This window comes from Aethalodelphis obliquidens, unplaced genomic scaffold (assembly GCF_003676395.1).
Source record: "Aethalodelphis obliquidens isolate GAN/ISIS:26980383/991018 unplaced genomic scaffold, ASM367639v1 scaffold11, whole genome shotgun sequence".
Taxonomy (NCBI): Eukaryota; Metazoa; Chordata; class Mammalia; order Artiodactyla; family Delphinidae; genus Aethalodelphis; species Aethalodelphis obliquidens.
Window position 1 is genome coordinate 1052656 of NW_020837955.1, and position 18898 is coordinate 1071553.

Consider the following 18898-nt stretch of genomic DNA (forward strand, 5'->3'; position numbering starts at 1 on the left):
TGCAAAGGGAATCATACATATGTGGTCTTCTATGTCTGGCTTCTTTCACTTAGCATGTTTTCAAGGTTATCCATATTGTAGCATGTTTCAGTATTTCATTTTCATTGCCAAGTAATATTCCATTTTTGTATATACCACATTTTTTTATCCATTCATCAGTTGATGGGCACTTGGGTTGTTTCCGCTTTCTGGCTGTTATGAATAATGTCACTATGAATATTCAAGGACAAGTCTTGGTGTGCACATATGTTTTAAATTTTCTTGGGCATATACTCAGGAGTGGAATTACTGGGTCAAAAGGTAATTCTCTTTTTAACTTTTTAAGAAATTGCTAAACTGTTTTCCAAAGTGACTGCACCATTTTACATTCCTACCAACAATGTATAAAAGTTCCAATTTCTCTACATCCTTGTCAACTCGTTATTATCTGTTTTTTTTAATTACAGTTGTCCTAGTGGGTATAAAATGGTTTTGATCTGCATTTCCCTTAAGATGTTGAGCATCCTTTCAAGTACTCATTGGTAATTTGCTTATCTTCTTTGGAGAAATGTCTATTTAAATCCTTTGCCCATTTTTTAAATTGGGTTATATGTCTGGATACTAGACCCTTATCTGATATAAGATTTATAGATATTTTAGATACTTTCTCCCGCATTAGCTGTCTTCTCACTTTCTTAATAGTGTCCTTCGATGTACAAGTTTTTCATTTCATTGAAGGCTGATTTAACAACTTTTTTATTTTCTTGCATGTGCTTTTGGTATCGTATCCAAAAATTCATTGACAAATCCAAAGTTATTCAGATTTACCCTATGTTTCCTTCTAAGAATTTTATAGTTTTAGCTCTTACATTTGTATCTTTGATCTATTTTGAGTCAATTTTTCTATGGAGTATGAGGGTAGGGGTCCAACTTCATTCTTTTGCGTGAGGGTATCCAGTGGTCCCAGCACCCTTTGTTGAGGAGGTTATGCTTTCCCCCACTGAATGGTCTTGACGCCCATCTATTGATCATAAATGTAAGGATTTACTTATGGAACCCTTTCATGAGGGAACTTGCCTCTGCTTTTACTTTCCAACCAAGTACGTGACTATCCAGTGATAAGAATGGATGTGAAAATGTGTGGTAACCTTATAGTGCTGTGCGCACCAGAGGGTGATGACGCTGATGATGAAGACTGGTCAGGTAGAAAATAGAGAGGTCTGGTTTGCCCCCTGCCTCATGGCCGAACAAGTTGGATCTGTGCTCTCAATTTATGATTTTCACATTGTGGGTGCAAAATGCGTGTGACCAATGTCTGCATGAACTGAAATAGGACATCAGGGAAGAAGGATGCCTAGAACAGGCAATGTTCTTTGGGGCAGAGGGAGCATAGGACAACGATAAAATAATAAGAAAGGCTGGAGATTTGCTTCCCTGCACACCTGCAGGAAGGAACGAAACATTCACTGCAGCCCCTAAGGGCCTGCGACCCCTTCACCGCAGCTTCCTCTGCAGTGTGCAGTGAGGCCACGTGTCAGAAGGAAAGGGATGTGGAAGCACTTCTTTGTCACAGGACGACGCAGGGCACCCGACTCAGGGTACAGAGGAAGGGAAGTGGGGGCAGGCAGTGCCTCATCCTTCCCAGCCAGGTTGTCTTAGGGGACTGAACGCTGCTCAGCCCCCCTAAGGGGTTGGTTGACTTCGCGAGCCTTGGGTTCACCAAAAGCTTTCTTGACCTCAGTATTTCCTGGAATAAAGCCCTTTCTTTGGGGTGATTACCCATGATGGGACCCAAATGTAGCATTTTCTACTAAGTGATTTGGTGCTGAAATTATAAACTTAAATTATAATTGAAAAATATTTTCAAGAGGAAATCTGGAAGTTGTCAGGGGCGTGTCACTGCAATCACAACACTCACAGCTGGCTCATTTAAAAAATGGAGCCAGAAGACTTCTTAAAACAGTGACCAAAAGTAAAATGTCCGGGGGTCTTGGTGCAGTAATAGCCAGCAGCTTCAGAGAACAGAGAGGCTTACTTCCTCTTGCTGGCCACTCTTGGTGCACCGGAACTGGGCTAGTAATGTCCCTTGTGTCAGCACTGGGGACGAAGGCACCAATAGGATGTACAATGGGATGCATATTGGATGGTATTCTCACCCTGGACCTTACCAGATATAGTCCAAAGTAAAGCACTGCTTTGTGTCTGTGAGTGTGCAGTGCAGTAAAAACAAAACAAACCCCAAATTCATTTTTTTTGGCCTCTGAACCTGAATTAGTGGAGCAATTTCACTACAGAGTAGATGGTCTTTCTTTAGCAAAATACTTTGGTACGGTACACCGTTGTAACGTGAAAGAGGAGGCTCCCAAGATGTTATTTGGAAAGGGACAATGGAAGATATAGTTAAAAGACATTGTCTAGAAAATCAAAGGGAATGCAGGGGTGGGGAAGGCCACAGAGAAGAGGACACATCTTAGAGGAGGGGAGAAAAAAAGCGGGGGGGGGAGGGAGGGACAGCCACATGGCCCACTTAGAAGAGAGATGTGCAGTGACAAATTCCCAGAGGCACAGGGTGGCTGACTACTTTGAAACACAGGGCTAGCATACATTAGTTTTATTTTTTTTTATTACATGCTACTGACATTTCACCTCCCCCTACCCTCTCAAACCTTTAAGGATCAGCTAAACTCCTACATCCTTTTGAGGTGGTGGTCTGGAAACACGATATTAGCAGCAAAGGAAAAGAGGTTTCCACCTCCTTTTCAGGGCCATGATCCCAGAAAGTAGTATCTAAAGAAGAGGTCAGAGGTCCTGAAGAGCCCTGCAGTCACCAGAAGCAAAGAGAGCTGAGGGAATGCCTAGAGGAGCCAGGGCTGGTGGGAGGAGCTGGGGCTGGTGGGAGGAGCTGGGGCTGGTGGGAGGGGCCGGGCTGGGGGGAGGGGCAACTGCCAAGTTACTGCAGGAAGGAATGAAACATTCAGGAGCACTTTCAGAACCAATCCTATTTGTCTCATCACAGAAGGAAGTGGGTGGTGCAGGGGAGAGCTACATAGGTATCCTCTCCTTAATGTCATTAAAGCAATGAAAATAGAGAATTGATTCAAAGTAAGAGCAGAAAGCTGGGAAAATTGGTGCTAGTTTTATGGCTGAAAGGCTACAAGTAGTGCTGGATGTGGCTTGGACTTCAGAGGCAGCACAAATCGAATGGGAAGCCTACTTCTGTCACCTGTGAGCTGGGTAATCTTGAACGGAACAGAGCCTCACGGGACCCCAAACTAAGAAATGGAAGTAAGAATAATGCTCTTGCTGGGAATCATGCCCCCTTTATCCCTCTTCTCCTCACCACTCCCAGAGGAAGAAGCCAATTTCCCCCTTCACCATGGCCACCCAAGGCGTTAAGACAGCCAGGGGATCTGAATTAAGGAGACCCTATCGAAAGGAGCTCCAGCTCCCTCTGCAGTCCTTTCTTCCTACACCTGTGCTCTCCCAAGGGCCCCCAGCTTCTCTCTCCGCTTGTGGCTGCTAGGGAGCCCCTTTTCATGCTCCGTGGACCAACTCCCCTCTCACTCTCCAGCATCATGCAAGCCGGCAGCTCTAGGGCAGTATCTCAGAAGTTGGTTTGTGGTGGATTCCAACACAAACTGAGCAGCCCTTTATTTTTTTTAGCAACATGTTTGGAAATGTAGGAAGTGGATGGGTGGGGAGAGGTACAAAGAACCCACCCTGTGTGAATCAGATACAGCAGGAGACAATGATTATGTCCCGAAATGGGTAAAAGGAAGTTCTGGGACATACCCTGCACTCTCAGCATTCCCTGACTTCTTTATGATGCCAGGATTGGACAAACTTATTCCCCAGTGGAAGAGGTTTTCTAAGTCAGAGAGCAGAAGCACCACACGCCTGGGCTGGGGAAGCCTTCATGGCAAAGATACAGTTTCTCTGACCAATACACTTTGCAGAACCCAAAGGTTACCTTGACAGCTTACCACTGAAAGTCTTCCTTGGTGCCCATTTCACAGCTCAGTGATGACTATCTTTGTTAGCTGGTGTCTTGACTTTCTCAGTCCAAACTTGCCTGTCCCCTACCCTCTTCTGCCACGCCAGGCATCTAAAGCCCTCTCAAGCTTCTTAAAAGGGTCACAGGCTGGGCTTCCCTGGTGGCGCAGTGGTTGAGAGTCCGCCTGCCGATGCAGGGGACACGGGCTCGTGCCCCGGTCCGGGAAGATCCCACATGCCGTGGAACAGCTGGGTCTGTGAGCCATGGCCGCTGAGCCTGCGCGTCCAGAGCCTGTGCTCCGCAACGGGAGAGGCCACAACAGTGAGAGGCCCGCGTACCGCAAAAACAAAAAAGGGTCACAGGCTGTAATGCAGCTACCTGGGGTGCCCTACCTGCCTGGAAGACTCAGTCCTGTCCTTCATTTGCTCTGCTTTATTTTCTTCTGTCCTTCCTCCAGATTTTGAGCTCCTCAAGGACAGTCACTTGCTGGAGGTACCTGGGCATAAAAACATTTTGTTGAATGAGTGATCCTTTGCTGTTGGTCGTTGTACATGTACGCACACACATGCATTAGTCAGTGTTTATTGACTTCACCATGTGCCAGGCATTTTGCTGAGCACTTTATATGCATTTTCTCATTTCATCCTAAAAACACATTGTCCCAATTTAAAACCAAGAAACAAAGTAACTGACCTAAAGTCAGACGACTTGTAAGTAGCAGAGTCACGACTCTGACCAGATTCATCCACCTGCCCTCCAGAGTTGTTTGAAGGTAGAAAACTTCAGGAATCATTCTAAGCAAATTGGAGAGATGAAATCCAGCGAGCTGTGCAGTTCAGGGAATGTGCATGAGCTTATTCACTGTGTGACTTTGAACCTGAGCCTCAGTGTCTTCTATCTATAAAATGGGGATAAGGGTTTTGAACAACAGGCTTTTGTACGAATTAAATAGGCTAATGTTAATGGGTCTTACCAAACCTCCTGATCAGGGCTAGCACTAGGGTGAAGCCAGCCGGCCACCCACCAAGGGCCCAACTTTGAAAGAAGGTGGTCTCTCTCAGGAGCTGACCTCCACCCAGCATGACCTTGACCTTGAGCACCTGTGTATGACTCACCCTAGTCCTGCTCCTGGCCCTCAGGAGGTGAGGAAGCATTATCAGTGCCTCTCTTTCTTATTTCTCCCTAACGAAGCTGAGTTTTCTCAGGCACCAGGGTGGAATTGTTCTATCTGTAGGAGGAGCTATTTCCTCCAATCATCTCTCTTTCCTCGTAGTCATACATACCTCAGTACTATTACTGTATTTATTAGGAAACCCCCTGACCCCAGAACTACCTTCATATCTTCAATGCAGTTTCCACACACGGGGGGAGTGGTTTACAGTGGCTCTAGTTTTCTTTGGTAGCTCAAAGGGTGCCCTTGTGCAGATGTGGTCCCAGGCACAGTCTCTCCAGGGATCACGCTTTTCTTTCCATTTCTATAACCTTCGCGGCTTCCCCCAGACATAGGGATCTTACCAAGGCTTCAGCAGAAACTCTGCCCTGGGCTGTGGATGCCGTGCTTGTGCCCTCAGCCCTGTGCCGGGCCTGAGGCTTTTGACTCCTCTTTAACTGTTGGACATGCAGGTAGCTCTGGGGCCACGTCGGAACGTCAGCCAGGCCCTGGTTGCTATAAAGTTGCTGAATGACGTCTGGGTTCTCTGGGAATCATTGCCATGCGGAGCTGTAAGGGAAAGGCCGCTGGCTGCCGGGTGGAGGAGATAGGGCAGGCGGTGCACCACGTGCCCCCAGGACTGGGAGCCGCTGCAGGAACGGGGGCTCAGTGCCGGGTGGAGGAGGGGCTCCTGTCCCCTCGTTGAGAGCTCTGTGCGTTCATAAAGTAAATGTGAAGATAGGCCTCGGGGAGCTTAAAAAAATATTCAATCTTTTTATTTTGTTAGCATTCACTCAATATTTTCATCCAGCCCCCTTTTTCTCTCCCTCTTGTTCTTAATAAAATGGCATATTTTTTCCCTAGAAGTTTCTGAAATGTAGCTTGAGAAATAACCCTGCCCAAGGACAGAAGAAACTAAGTTATATGGCTAATGCCCCTTTCTGTTTTTGGAAATATTTCTTTTGGCATTTATTCTTGTTTGCCCTTCCTGTCTTGAAAAGCCAAACAAGAAAATGGAGCTTCGATTCTCGATGCAAGCTCTCCATCCCTCTGTCCAGCAGAAATGTGTGAACCACACATGGGAGCCACACCTGTTATTTTCAGTTTTCTTACAGCCACATCCAGAAGAGTGAAAAAAGAAACAGTGAAATGAATGTTCATAATATATTTGCTTTAACTCAATATATCCAAAATAATATTTCAACATACGATCAATATAAAAAATTATTGATATAGTTTACATTTACACAAAACCCAGTGTGCATTTCACACTCACAGCACATCTGCATTTCAGCTGGCCACACTTCCAGTGCTCTGTAGCCACCTGTGGCTAGTGACTTCCACACTGGACTGCACAGTTCTAGATTCTCTGTATCCACTGAGTTAGAACCACCATGCCTGGCAAGGCAGCGTGATGGATTCAGGCAGACCCGCCCACCAGTTGCCACATGATGGTGTGTCACTTAGAGCAAGTGACCTGAGCATGCTGCACCTCAGTCTTTCTCATCTATAAATGAGAACAGCGTCTCTATCTCCTAAGTCTGTTATAAGGATTTAAAACATTGCTGAATGCAAAGTCACAGATGCAGAGTCAATGAGTGTCGATCACTGTTATCAGTACTAGTAGTAACAGCATCCAGGTACGGATCTCACAGACAACGGGTCTATATTGTGAGTGATCATCTCAGGACGTGGTGGGAGACTTGGAAGGGAGGTTTGACATCATCCAGTCCCAGCCATCCATCACATAAGCAAGAAGACTGAGGCCCAGAGAGAGGAAGTGATGCCACAACACCCCGTGGCAGGTTAGAGTGGACCCCGACATCTAGTCACATGTTCTCACGTATTCCTCCACCTCCCAAAGGCACATATTAGGCTCTGACATCAATTCCACATTTTTTATTTATTTATGTTTTTATTGAAGTATAGTCGATGTACAATATTATATAAATTACAGGTGTACAATACAGTGATTCACAATTTTTAAAGGTTATACTCCATTTATATTATGATTATTTAAGGAGAGATAAAAGTTCTCACGTTTAATGTATTATATAATTAATATGTAATATAGTATATTATAAGTATAGTCTAGTAGGTAGTATGAAATATAGTATAGTCTAGTATACAGTGTGTACTATATATTATAAAATAAATCTAAAACAGTAGCTGTCTTCTATAAGGTCCTTGTCATACGTACCACACACACAGCACACATGTTCGGGCACACCCTGAAGAGATGGATGTTATTTGTGTTAAAAACAAAAGGTGTAAGAAGACATAATAGTATGAAATCAGTGCAGGACAATTTATGAGTAATATCAGGAAGTCTTTGTTAAGTGTGCCGTCTATTATTAGACTAAAATAGCCTCCCCAGGGACACAGAGGGGGCCCCATGACTTGAGACATTTCAGCCAGGACGAGGCACTGCTAAGCACAGAGAGAAACAAAGTGCCCCCCCCCCCAGGGGATGCTCCCGGGGACAAAGCTTGAGTCTTAGCCTCCTTTCTGAGTCTAGGACGTAGAGCAGAAGTTTGCGCCCAAACAGAGCACGCCTCTGTGTGCAGCAGCCTCATCTTAGTGTCCGACCGTATGAGCTGAGCTATAGGCTTAGAAACTACTAAGGGCAACTTAAAAGATGCTATGTCTGAACCCCACAGCAGGGCAGGGGAGCACGAAGGCAATTACTAGCTGCATGTAGAGATATGTGATGGGCTCAGTGTCTCTGGATTTCTGTGAGGTGTGTGACAAGGTGACATGTGGAAGCTTTTTGATCTAAAGACGACAGAACAAGAGCCTCATGGGCCCCTCATAAAAGCTTTGGTAGTTGATTGAACAATCTCTCACAAAGGGGAGTGATGAATGTGGACCCAAGGGAGCTCTCTAGGAGCTGCAGAGTCTCCTTAAATAAATATTAAGATGGATTGTGGTAATCAGAGGCACTAGGATAGAAAGGCTGCCTGCCAAACTCACTAAATTGTTTTGGAAAGCACTACAGATATACTGGATATCAAAAAAATAAATCACATCCCAAATGATGATACAAAAATTGTGAAGAAACACCAGGATTGAACAACAGTTATAGCAACTGCCTGGCGTGTAATATTCAATAAGAATGAAAGGTTTTCTGGCTCAGTTAATGGATGGGATTAATTAATAGCATGTATAAAAATAAAAAGTTGAACATAAACTCGAAGTGTGTCAGAAGTGCCAAGGTTGTGCCACATCAACTGCTGTGACCTCCACTGTGTGCCCAAGTCCAGCCGTCAGCCCTGGGAGGTGACATCTCATCTCATGCACTGGTCAGACCCTGCCTACAGGGTCAGGTGGGCTTCTGGGCACCACTGTGTGAGAGAGGGTTGGAGAAATGAACTGTGTCTGGAAGCGAGGGATCCAAATGGTGACGTCACACCACAGCCCGACGGCTGAAGGCCTTAGGAAGGTTTAGAAAGAGGGGAGGAACTCGGGTTAGGTGATGGTTGGGTTCAAATTCCGGAAGGATTGTTGTGAGAAACAGAACTATTTTTGCTCAGGGTGACTTAAAAGGACAGAGTCAGGGGACGTGGAACAAATGCTAAATGGCAGATATTGGCTTCACATAGGGAGCTATTTCCAATGGTGGGAGTTGACAACAGTGGAATGGACTGCTGATGAACTCCCCGTCACTGCAAGTGTTCAGTCAGAGGCTGAACAGTTACTTCCCGTGTTTGGCACGAGCAGATTCGATTCACGCCTGGGGTGGACGATCAGACGGGTTTGTATCCCCCTTAGGGTTGAGTCTAGAGGAAGGCTGCCACCTCGCTGGCCCAGGCAGAAGAACCCATTGCCAGCAGAGGGCGTGCTTACTGATGACCGGTGCGCGGGCTGCCTGGACCACGGGCTGGTGTTGTAAGGAGATGTGATGGGATTCGAAGTGAAAACAGCTGGCAGGGGCCTGGTCACCGGGTCCAGAGAGAAGTTGATGAAGCAGGCAGGGCCCAGGGTGAAGAAACTTGTTCACCTGAGCTAGGGGGCCACGGGTTTCTAGCGCTGGCATGAATGCAAAGGCCTGCAGGCCATAGGCGGCTGCGGTCAATAGGTGAAGTGGGCCGGGAGGGGCCATGGGAGAGCTTGGGGCCCCTCTGGAGGGGACAGTGGCCACTCAACTCCAGACCACCCACTCTTGCCCCTTCCTCTGTGCAGCATGTCAGGAACTCTTACTAAACCACAGTCCTTGCATTTCTCACGTTTCCACTTTGTTTGGGGTTTTTTCCATACAGCGTTCTCTTCAGGCCTGCCTTCCTTCTCCCCCTGCCCCCAGTTGGGTCCCCTCCATATCCACACACTCCTGGTCTCACGATGGGCACCTACAGGCAGTGGGGGAAAGGGGGTTTCTCCCCCTGGCCCTCTAGGAATCAGCTGCTCAGAAATGAACCCTCTGACTCTGTGTACATCTCGTGCTAAGAGGTGAAGAGAAGCCAATCAGCCCTAGAGGCAAAAAAACCATCTTTTCGGTGCCACCCTCTCTGGTTTCCTTAGTGGCTTTTCACTTTTACACACCTTAATGTGAAAATTCCTCTGCAGGTTTCCCTGGGGGTAAGCCCAGTCGAGTCACACCTGGACTGCACTATTAGACACCAGCATCCTGCTTCCCACCGGTTTAGCAAACCCCACCATCTCAAGTGCCTTCCCCACAGGGAAAAAGGGGATGAAGGGAAGCGAGACTCATATTGAGCCTCCCAGGGCCAAGTCTCTGGTCTGTGTCAGTCACATCAGGCAGCCAAGTTTTTACAGAGACGTCTGGCCCTTGCTGGGGCACATTTCATCTTTATGAAACGTGTCCTTTTCCCTCTGCCCCCTAGCCCACCCTCCCTCACCGTGTGTCCAGTGGGCAGCAAAGGTGGTACTTCTGCTGATGCCCCAACCTGTGGGAGAGTCCAGCTTATGAAAGCGGGCAGCCTGACTTCAGGCTTTCATTTGTGGACTGAATAAGCAGGCGGGGTTTCTCCACATCACCCAGAATCCTCAGCACCAAGCTTGGAAGAGTCTGCACCAGGAAGAGAGTCAGGGTGGCTTTATCTGGGGTCAGGAGGCTGAATGGGGAGGTGAAGAGCTGAAATTCCTCCATGCACACCAGGACCAGTTCACTTGGTCGGGGTGCCTCTCTCTCTCACACACACACAAAACCACATGGATTATTCCTCTAAAAAGTTCTCTGATTTTTTGAACCACATGATGTTTTCAGTGGATAAACTGTTTATGATTCAAAAGGGCCACAATGCATTAGACTTTGCTTGTTACAAACTGACCGCTTTCACTTTCTCTAGGCAGCCAGCAGCTCCCAAATGAGTAGCACCACAGTGCCCATTTGTACCTGACAGCGCTGCAATGATTGCGTATGTTCTGCCCTTAAACTTCCCGATGGCAGAGCCCTGGAAACTAGACAGTGGACCAGAGGAGGAGTAATGACAGCCAATGAAAGGGGAGCCAAGGCAGGCCTCCAAAGCGAGTCGCTTACAGACTGAGGGGGACATTTATCAAAATCCAAATCGTCCATACGGTTTCCATCATAACCAGCCAACCCCAACTGTAACACTTGATTTTTGGGGGAAAAAAAAGTAAACACAGCACCCAGCTACAACACTATATTTTTAAACAAATTATTATGTAAACAATTTGGAAGATTTCTGCCAACGATTCACTGGGAAAAATGAAGAGGGCTTGTAAGTTCCAGATTTTTTTTTTTTTTTAATTAGCAGAGGACTCTTCTATTTGTTTGTGTTATGAAGATTTAATCAGCTAGGTAGGCCCAAAGCAAAGGCTGTCGCTCTGCTTCCCTTTCCCATGTTGAAGTCTTTACTCTCTATTTCTTATTTCTAGGCATTACTGAAGTACCTCAGAGCCTCATGATGGATTGAGTTAATTACTCACACGAGAGGGCACAGGTAAAACATCAGATAGGACACTGAAGCTTAACAGGGACAACTGCTTAGAGGTCCAAAAATATATCCCGTTTGTACAGGGCTTGGGGCGGGGTTGGGAGTGAGACTTAGCTCGTGTTAATCAGAAGCACAAGAAGTTGGTAGATGACCAAAGTATCAATTGTTAATACGATATGGGAGTGTAATGTCTCACACTCCCGTGGACTTGGTTGGCACACTCTTTTTTCTGAGCTGACCAAATTCAAGCCAGAAGGTTATATTCTGTGCACTGCCCCCTGGATGAGCCCTGGGTGCTGTTCTGGCTCAGAGGCAGATGAGACGATGATGGGAAAGGCTGAGTAAATAGCTAAAATATCAACAAAAGATTTTATCATCGCCCATCAACAATGGTTAACAGGCTCATGGCTTTTATGAGCCACCACCCAGTGTAAGAATATCTAGCAATCAGTACTTTTTTTGTAATATTATTTTACTGATGCAGGCAAAGGACACTGGATATTTTTTGAGAGAAGAAACTATTTCAGAGGATATGTTAACCATGTCTTTTACTTTCTTTATTCTGGTGCTTTTGACGTCTTAGGACCTTGCTGACCTTGGAGGGACTCCCCTTCCCAAGGTCAGAAAATTCCTGGAGATAGCCAACAACTTGCCTTTCAGCATGCCTGTCAAATGCAGTTAATTGGTCCTATGTCATTTTTAAAATTATAATAATATACATTCATAGTAATAAATCAAATAGTAAAAAAGGCTTATAATACAAAGTGGCAGTTTCTTACCAGATGCCTCCATAGCCCAGAACCAGCCTGCAGAGACTGTTCACTCTTTCTGTTGGTAACTGTTCTGAAGTATCTCCCCATAACTCTAAATAACATGCATTATCCACTTATCGCTCCCCGTTCTGCTGGAGATGTAGAGGGGTTTGGTCCCCTTACAACCAACCCCTTCCCTCCTCTCTCTTTGAAATGTTAGAGAATTGTATTATTATTTGTATTATTGTTATTATTTCTAGCATCTCTATTGTTAAATTGTAACTTTAACACACTCCCCCTTTACCTCTAGTTCCAGTTACTTTTGACACACTTTCTCTTTTGTAAAATGAGGGTATTCGTTTCTGGGCACTTTCTTCTACTTTTCTTCTCTCTCTCCCCACTCTTCAAGTCATCTCAGCCCTCCCATCTTCTGTCGGCTGTGCATATACTCGTCCCAATTAATGTGATGTAGCTGACACTCTCCTGCTCGAACTGCAAGTCCAGCATCAGCGTACTACAGCGGCCAGACCAGGGGCTCCTGAGAAGGGAACCGAGGCTGATTTCCACTAGTGGTTTTCTCTGCTTCCCCAAGGAAGCCAGCCAATTCCTTGTAGCAATTCACTACTCTTTGCAAACGATCGCTCCGGTGGAGAACCCGTTAATTTTCTTCTACCACCTCCTCAGAGACCCTCTAAGCCTCACAGCATGAGAGGTTTTGGCTTTTATGAGAGTGGGGAGATGGTAGGGGTCAGGGAAGAGAATATCAGGTTATTTAAAATATCTCTATTTCTTAATTTTTCAATTTACTTGGTGACAGTAATAAATAGAGAGCTGGAAAAATGCCAAGCATGTGTCAGACAACACGGGTATTTTTGTCCTGGTGCAAGTTTTGATTCCTCTTAATATCCTATATTAATAGAATATTTAAGAGACTACATTGTAGACGTACTGAGTGCTTTGATCTAGAAGGACCTGCAGCGCCCTCAGATGGAAGCACTGAGCATCTCCACAGCTGCTGCTCCCCACCTCCTGCAAAGATTCCCTGATATCCTGTCTTAAACTTTGATGCTGTCTTGGCCTCCTTTGGCATAGACCTTAATATTTCCTTATTGGGGCTGCTAAAAATCTTGGGATTGGTTCTTCTCTCAAGGATCACCACCCACTTGCCACTTGCCACTCTGCCCAAAGGTCTAGGACCATTGCAGGCTCTCAACTTGACTCCTCTTCATTATTCAAGTCTTGACTTCCTGTGCTGGCTCTTGGCTTCCCACTCTGCTTGGTTCACTGAGCTGGCCCCAGCCTCCCCTGCAGATGGCTCAGGGCCAACAGATTGCTGACACCAGGAGATTAATTAGGTCCAGGGAAGCTGGAAGCAGGTGGCTTGAGTGACTTGGCCACTCATTTGCTGCTCTTTCTCTAGGATAGAATGCAAACACACATACACATTCCTAGTGTCATCATGACCATCATAACCCAAAAGACCCTGGCCACAGGGATCTTAACTCCAATAATAATGGGCAGTCAGTTTACCTGCATCTGAAGCAAAGAAGTACAAGTCGGTAAACCAGCTCTGGAGAATCAGAACCACTGACCACACGTAATTCCGGGGAACAGATCATAGGCTCAAGTCCGAGGGCATGTCTGTCAATAAGTCTGGCCCAGTGCTGAATCATTTAGTTTCTGGTAATTAGGCATCTTCTGTTCAAGCAAAAAGTAACCAGATAAATATCTGCTGAGGTGAGCCAGTAATAACAACAGGAACAGTAATAATCGATTTGCATTGTAATCTCTAGATCTAAAAGCACCTCTCTTTATTTGTTTATGTATTTATATTCATTCACTCAATGGACAAGTTTAGGCTCAAAAGATGAATGAAGCTCTGTGCAGGGGGCTGTGCTGCACAGAAAGCCCTTGCCACCCAGGAACTCAGTGTGTCTGGGGACACGCTATCAACACAAGAATCCACAGCCTGCAGTTAAAATGCCGAGACAGAAGTTACACCACATGCCATGGGAACAGCGTGGGGACTCAAGAACTCTGCTTCTCGATGAGTTCCTTCACGTCCAAACGTATCTCTACATTACTTACTCTCTTTACCTCTGGCAAGGTTGAATGGCCTTATTTTACCCAACACCAGGAATCTTCCAGGAACTCCAGACAGACTCAGGCAGGTGAGGTCAGGCAGGCATGTGTTCATGGAAGGAAGTGGGCAAGCAGCTGCGGGGGCAGACAGGCCTGCCGATAGCCTCTCACTCAGGAAGAACTCTGCCTGCCACCCATCCCGGAGCTGGGGAGTAGACATCCAAGGGTGGACCATGGAGAGAAATGACTTTAGCAAAGCCCCACCATATGAGCAGAGCCTGTGTCCACGACATCTCAGTAAGGAATTTTAATTCTCCGTTGTGTAATGTGGCACAGAAAGTCATCTTTGGGGATGGATTAAAGACACCTCGGTAGTCATTAGCTGAAAGCTTTTACCCTGAGCGCTCACATCTCTACGGGAGCCGGGCCTTTCAGAGTCAGATTGTTAACAGGAATTCTCTCCTAGGTACCAGCGCTTCTCTGGGAAAAGATCCAAAGTTTGGGTCAGTCCTCCCGGCATATGTATTCCTGGCCTGGGCCATCAGATCTGTGCCAGCCTGTGCAGGCTCAGTGCACCTGCCCTCTTTGCTCCGGACTCCCGACCCGGAGTTGGACGGTGGGGGATGGCCGCCTGTACTGGTGCCAAGAAAGACCCACCCTGACTCTCTGCTCTCTCCCTTCTCCCTTTGTTCTAACATCTTCCTTGGATTATGGCACGTGCCCACCTTGGAAAACTGAGGAAATACAGACAAATTTCAAAGGAGGAAACAACACTTTTTCTAAATCATACCATGCAGCAAAAAATTCAGTTAATATTTTAGTGATTTTTCTTGCAATTTTAAAATCCACGTTGTATATATAGAGAGAATTTTGAGGCTGTGAGGGGCTAGAGATGATATTCTATAACTAATTTGTCTTCTCATTTCATATTACACTAGGAGTGTCCGATCACTTAAACACTGGAGATATTTGGGGTCATGCTTTTCTAGACAGACCCACACACATCTTATTTTTGTTCTATTATACATACTATTCTTTTTTTTTTTGCGGTACGCGGGCCTCTCACTGTTGTGGCCTCTCCCGTTGCGGAGCACACGCTCCGGACGCGCAGGCTCAGCGGCCATGGCTCACGGGCCCAGCCGCTCCGCGGCATGTGGGATCTTCCCGGACCGGAGCACGAACCCGTGTCCCCTGCATCGGCAGGCGGACTCGCAACCACTGCGCCAGCAGGGAAGCCCCATACTATTCTTTAATCATATTTTTTACTTAATAGCCATTATGGGTAGGTCTTTATGTTAGTAAATATAGATCATAGGTCAATTTCTTTATAATATTTTGTAGAACAGAGGTTACACAATTTCCTTAATACTGTATCGATAGACATTTAAAATTTGTCCTTTTCTTTTTTAGTCAAATTAAAAAAAGCATCATGATGGGTCCCTGAATTATTTCTTTAGAACAGGCTCCTGAAGCTGGAGTCCCTAGCGTCAGCAGGAGTGCGCTTTGAATTCCTGCCCTTGCCCTGCAGGTAGGTTGTAACACTATTTCTAGCAGCAGTTTATGAGCACGAACAGCTATGGTCCTTGTTAACATTTAAGATCTTTTTAAATCTATGCTGATTTGGGGCTATAAATATCTCACTAAGGCTTTTTCACATTTATTGATCATTTGCATTTCATTATATTCTATCTGAATTGCCTTTTTGTATTCTCTCTGCTTTTAAAAACAGTTGTTTACCTTTTTCTTAATGTTTTATAAGACCTTTTTATATAATAGCTATATTAATCCTTTTATACGCATTTGACAAGTCCTTTCCTGCCCACACCCTCTTACAAATTTTCCTTATCTCTTAACTTTATATCTGGCAGGTGGTTGTTTTATTTCAAAGCACATTTAAAATTTTTACGTATTAACATGTATTAATCTTTTCCTTAGAATATGTCAGATTTTGGTTACATGCTTAGAAAGAACTTTCGCAATCTAAATTTTCATACAACTTTTCACTCTATATTTTCTTCTATTGCCTTTATGGTTTCTCCTTTTTTTTTTTTAACTTTAAAATATTTAGCCCATCTGGAATTCATTTCAGTCTGAGGTATGAATTTAACACTATTTTCCCCTGAAATGATTAGTAGCCTGTCACAACACGTTCCCTGGCTAATCCTTCCTTTTTCCATAGATTTAAAGAGACATCTTTACACATGTACCTCGTCCCATGTGCTTCTGTGGCACTTCTTGTGGGCATCACATCATGATGAGAGATGGTGGCACCTGTTAGGGGAACCTCTCTGACTCAGCACTTTTGTTACTTCCAGGTAAAAACTCTGGAATATACATACACACTGTTGGGATGTTGACTGGCATTTTGTTATATTTGCAGATTACAGAGAATTATGATAGTCTCATTAAATATAATAAACATTTTGTTTCTTCCTTTCCAATATTTATGTAATTTATTTATGTCTCCTTCCTTCTGGGAGTAGCTAAAATGTGGCTCCACAGCAATGCTGAGACATAATACCGAGTGGGGACATCCTTATTTCACTTTACCCACAGATCCCTCTGTCTCACAACTAAGTATAACACAGGCAGGGTATTTCTGACAAATATTCTCCATAATGTGGGGAAAACACAGGAGCAGTTATTGAATTATTATCAATAGCAGTTATTATCTGTCACTTAAGCAATAAATGAGATTGGGGGGTGGATTTTCTCCTTTAGCAAATATAATTTTTAAAATATAAATTATATTAACATACTTCATGCTGATAAACTATTCCCATATTCCTTGGAATAAATCTGGCTAGTTCATGTTACTTTGTTATTTGAATGTGTTCCCAGGTTTAATGTGAAAATATCTCATTAATAAATGTTATATCTATATTCATAAGTGCATTTTTTCTATAGATGCTTTTTATTTTTATTAAGTTCAGGCTTCAGTGTGATGCTAGCCTTATATAACCAGTTAAGACAATTTTAAAAAACATTCTATGTTTTGGAATCTTTAAAATAGCGTTACATTTAAGTATCTCATCAAGGTCTGATAAAATCATCTGTGACTTGTATTATTTATATGGAATCTGAAAGAGGGTGGACAGTAATTTGCATTTTTTTTTTTTTTTTTTTTTTTTTTTGGCTGTATGCGGGCCTCTCACTGTTGTGGCCTCTCCCATTGTGGAGCACAGGCTCCGGATGCGCAGGCTCAGCGGCCATGGCTCACGGGCCCAGCCGCTCCGCGGCATGTGGGATCTTCCCAGACCGGGGCACGAACCCGTGTCCCCTGCATCGGCAGGCGGACTCTCAACCACTGCGCCACCAGGGAAGCCCAGTAATTTGCATTTTTAAAAGCCCTCCCTTCTTGGGGTTGGGGTTCTTTGATAGAAAGAGTAGTTTTACAATTTCCATGTGATTAAATACTGATATTTTTTTGGCCATTACTTTCTAATTTTATTATACAAAGAATAAGGCTTGAAAATTTCTACTTTATTTAAAGTAGAACTTACGAAAGCTTTTGGGCCTAGTTCATGATCATTATTTATAAATATTTCATTAACATGTTAATATTTTTAAAGAATGTGCTTTATCTCTTTGTGGCTTATAAAAATTTCCTCTGTAGCTAGTATGGCAAGTTTGTTAATTATACTATCAGTCCCTCTATGTCTTTATTTTTTATCTCCTTGATCTGCAAAATTCCTTTTTTTAATAGTTATTTATGTATGTTTTTGTTTGTTTGTTTATGGCTGCATTGGGTCCTCGTTGCTGCGTGCAGGCTTTCTCTAGTTGCGGCGAGTGTGGCTACTCTTCGTTGCGGTGCATGGGCTTCTCATTGCAGTGGCTTCTCTTGTTGCAGAGCATGGGCTCTAGGTGCGCGGACTTCAGTAGTTGTGGCATGTGGGCTCAGTAGTTGTGGCTCGCAGGCTCTAGGGTGCAGACTCAGTAGTTGTGGCGCATGGGCTTAGTTGCTCCGCAGCATGTGTGATCTTCCCAGACCAGGGCTCAAATCCGTGTCCCCTGCATTGGCAGGTGGATTCTTAACCACTGTGCCACCAGGGAAGTCCCTTGATCTGCAAAATTCTGTGCAATGTGTTAAAACTTTTTGATACCAAACATTCATTTCCTTACATGTTTTACATTTTGCATAGTTTCTTCTGAAACCAGTATTTCAAATGCAAATTTCATGACCACAATGTCTTAATTTTTGATTGTATATTTTATCAATAAACATAATTTTCCCCATTTACTATTTTTATACTTTTTTCCTATATAAAATATGTCTGCTAGATCCTTACCTATCTCCTAAGTGTCAAAGTATCAATCTTTCTGTTCATTTCTCTTTAGGAACATCTAGGTTTTGCCTTTTGAAGCACTCTGAGCTACTTGGGCTTTGAGTAGGGAAGTTTAGCTTACTTATTTTTTTGAATGTATTCTGATAACTGATCAGTTGGGTCATATTCTTATTTCATCTTCTATATTTATCTCGTCTCTAGTATTTCTGTTTTATCTTCTTTACTTTCAGTGTGTTGACCCAATAATATTTTTTTCCTTTGCTTGTTCAGAATTTGGCAAGTTATAGATCCAATTTATATTTTCCAGTGGTTACAATTCAGTTTGTAACTGTACAATCCAGTTTTGTAAAACAAAACATTACATGAAAACAACCTTGATCTTATATTTCACTGTAATTGTAAAAAATGAAATCGTTTCCATGAAACAGGCTTTAGAAGAGAAAGACATCTTGTATTTCTCTCCCTCCCTTCTTCCCATATCAGATCTGGATGTCCCACAGTTGGCAAGGCAGCTGGCGAGAAGTTTGAATTTGCCCTTGTTTGAGGGAAAATTAGTTCAGTGTGGCTTTGCCTTTGTCACAGAGAACCTATTTGGGAATGAAAAACGATGAGCTAAACACATGATAACGTAAAAGGGGGTGAACACATTCCAATAGTGTGTTTCTTTTAGAACTGTTTTGTTCTTTTAATTGATGTGCATGTAGACTGAGCTATTTATGAAAGCTACTTGTTTTTAG

The 18898-nt window shown here is 44.2% G+C and overlaps 1 long non-coding RNA gene across 2 annotated transcripts; it reads left to right on the plus strand.

Annotated features, from left to right (window-relative positions):
• The first annotated feature begins 13614 nt into the window (after window positions 1–13614).
• Window positions 13615–16311, plus strand: LOC113623122 (uncharacterized). Of its 2 annotated transcripts, XR_003433790.1 has the most exons (3): window positions 13633–14172; window positions 15286–15403; window positions 16055–16311. It is a non-coding gene; the product is annotated as an uncharacterized LOC113623122 (long non-coding RNA). The 2 variants fall into 2 exon arrangements; XR_003433789.1 differs by having other exon boundaries at window positions 13615–14172; window positions 15286–16311.
• The last annotated feature ends 2587 nt before the right edge of the window (window positions 16312–18898 follow it).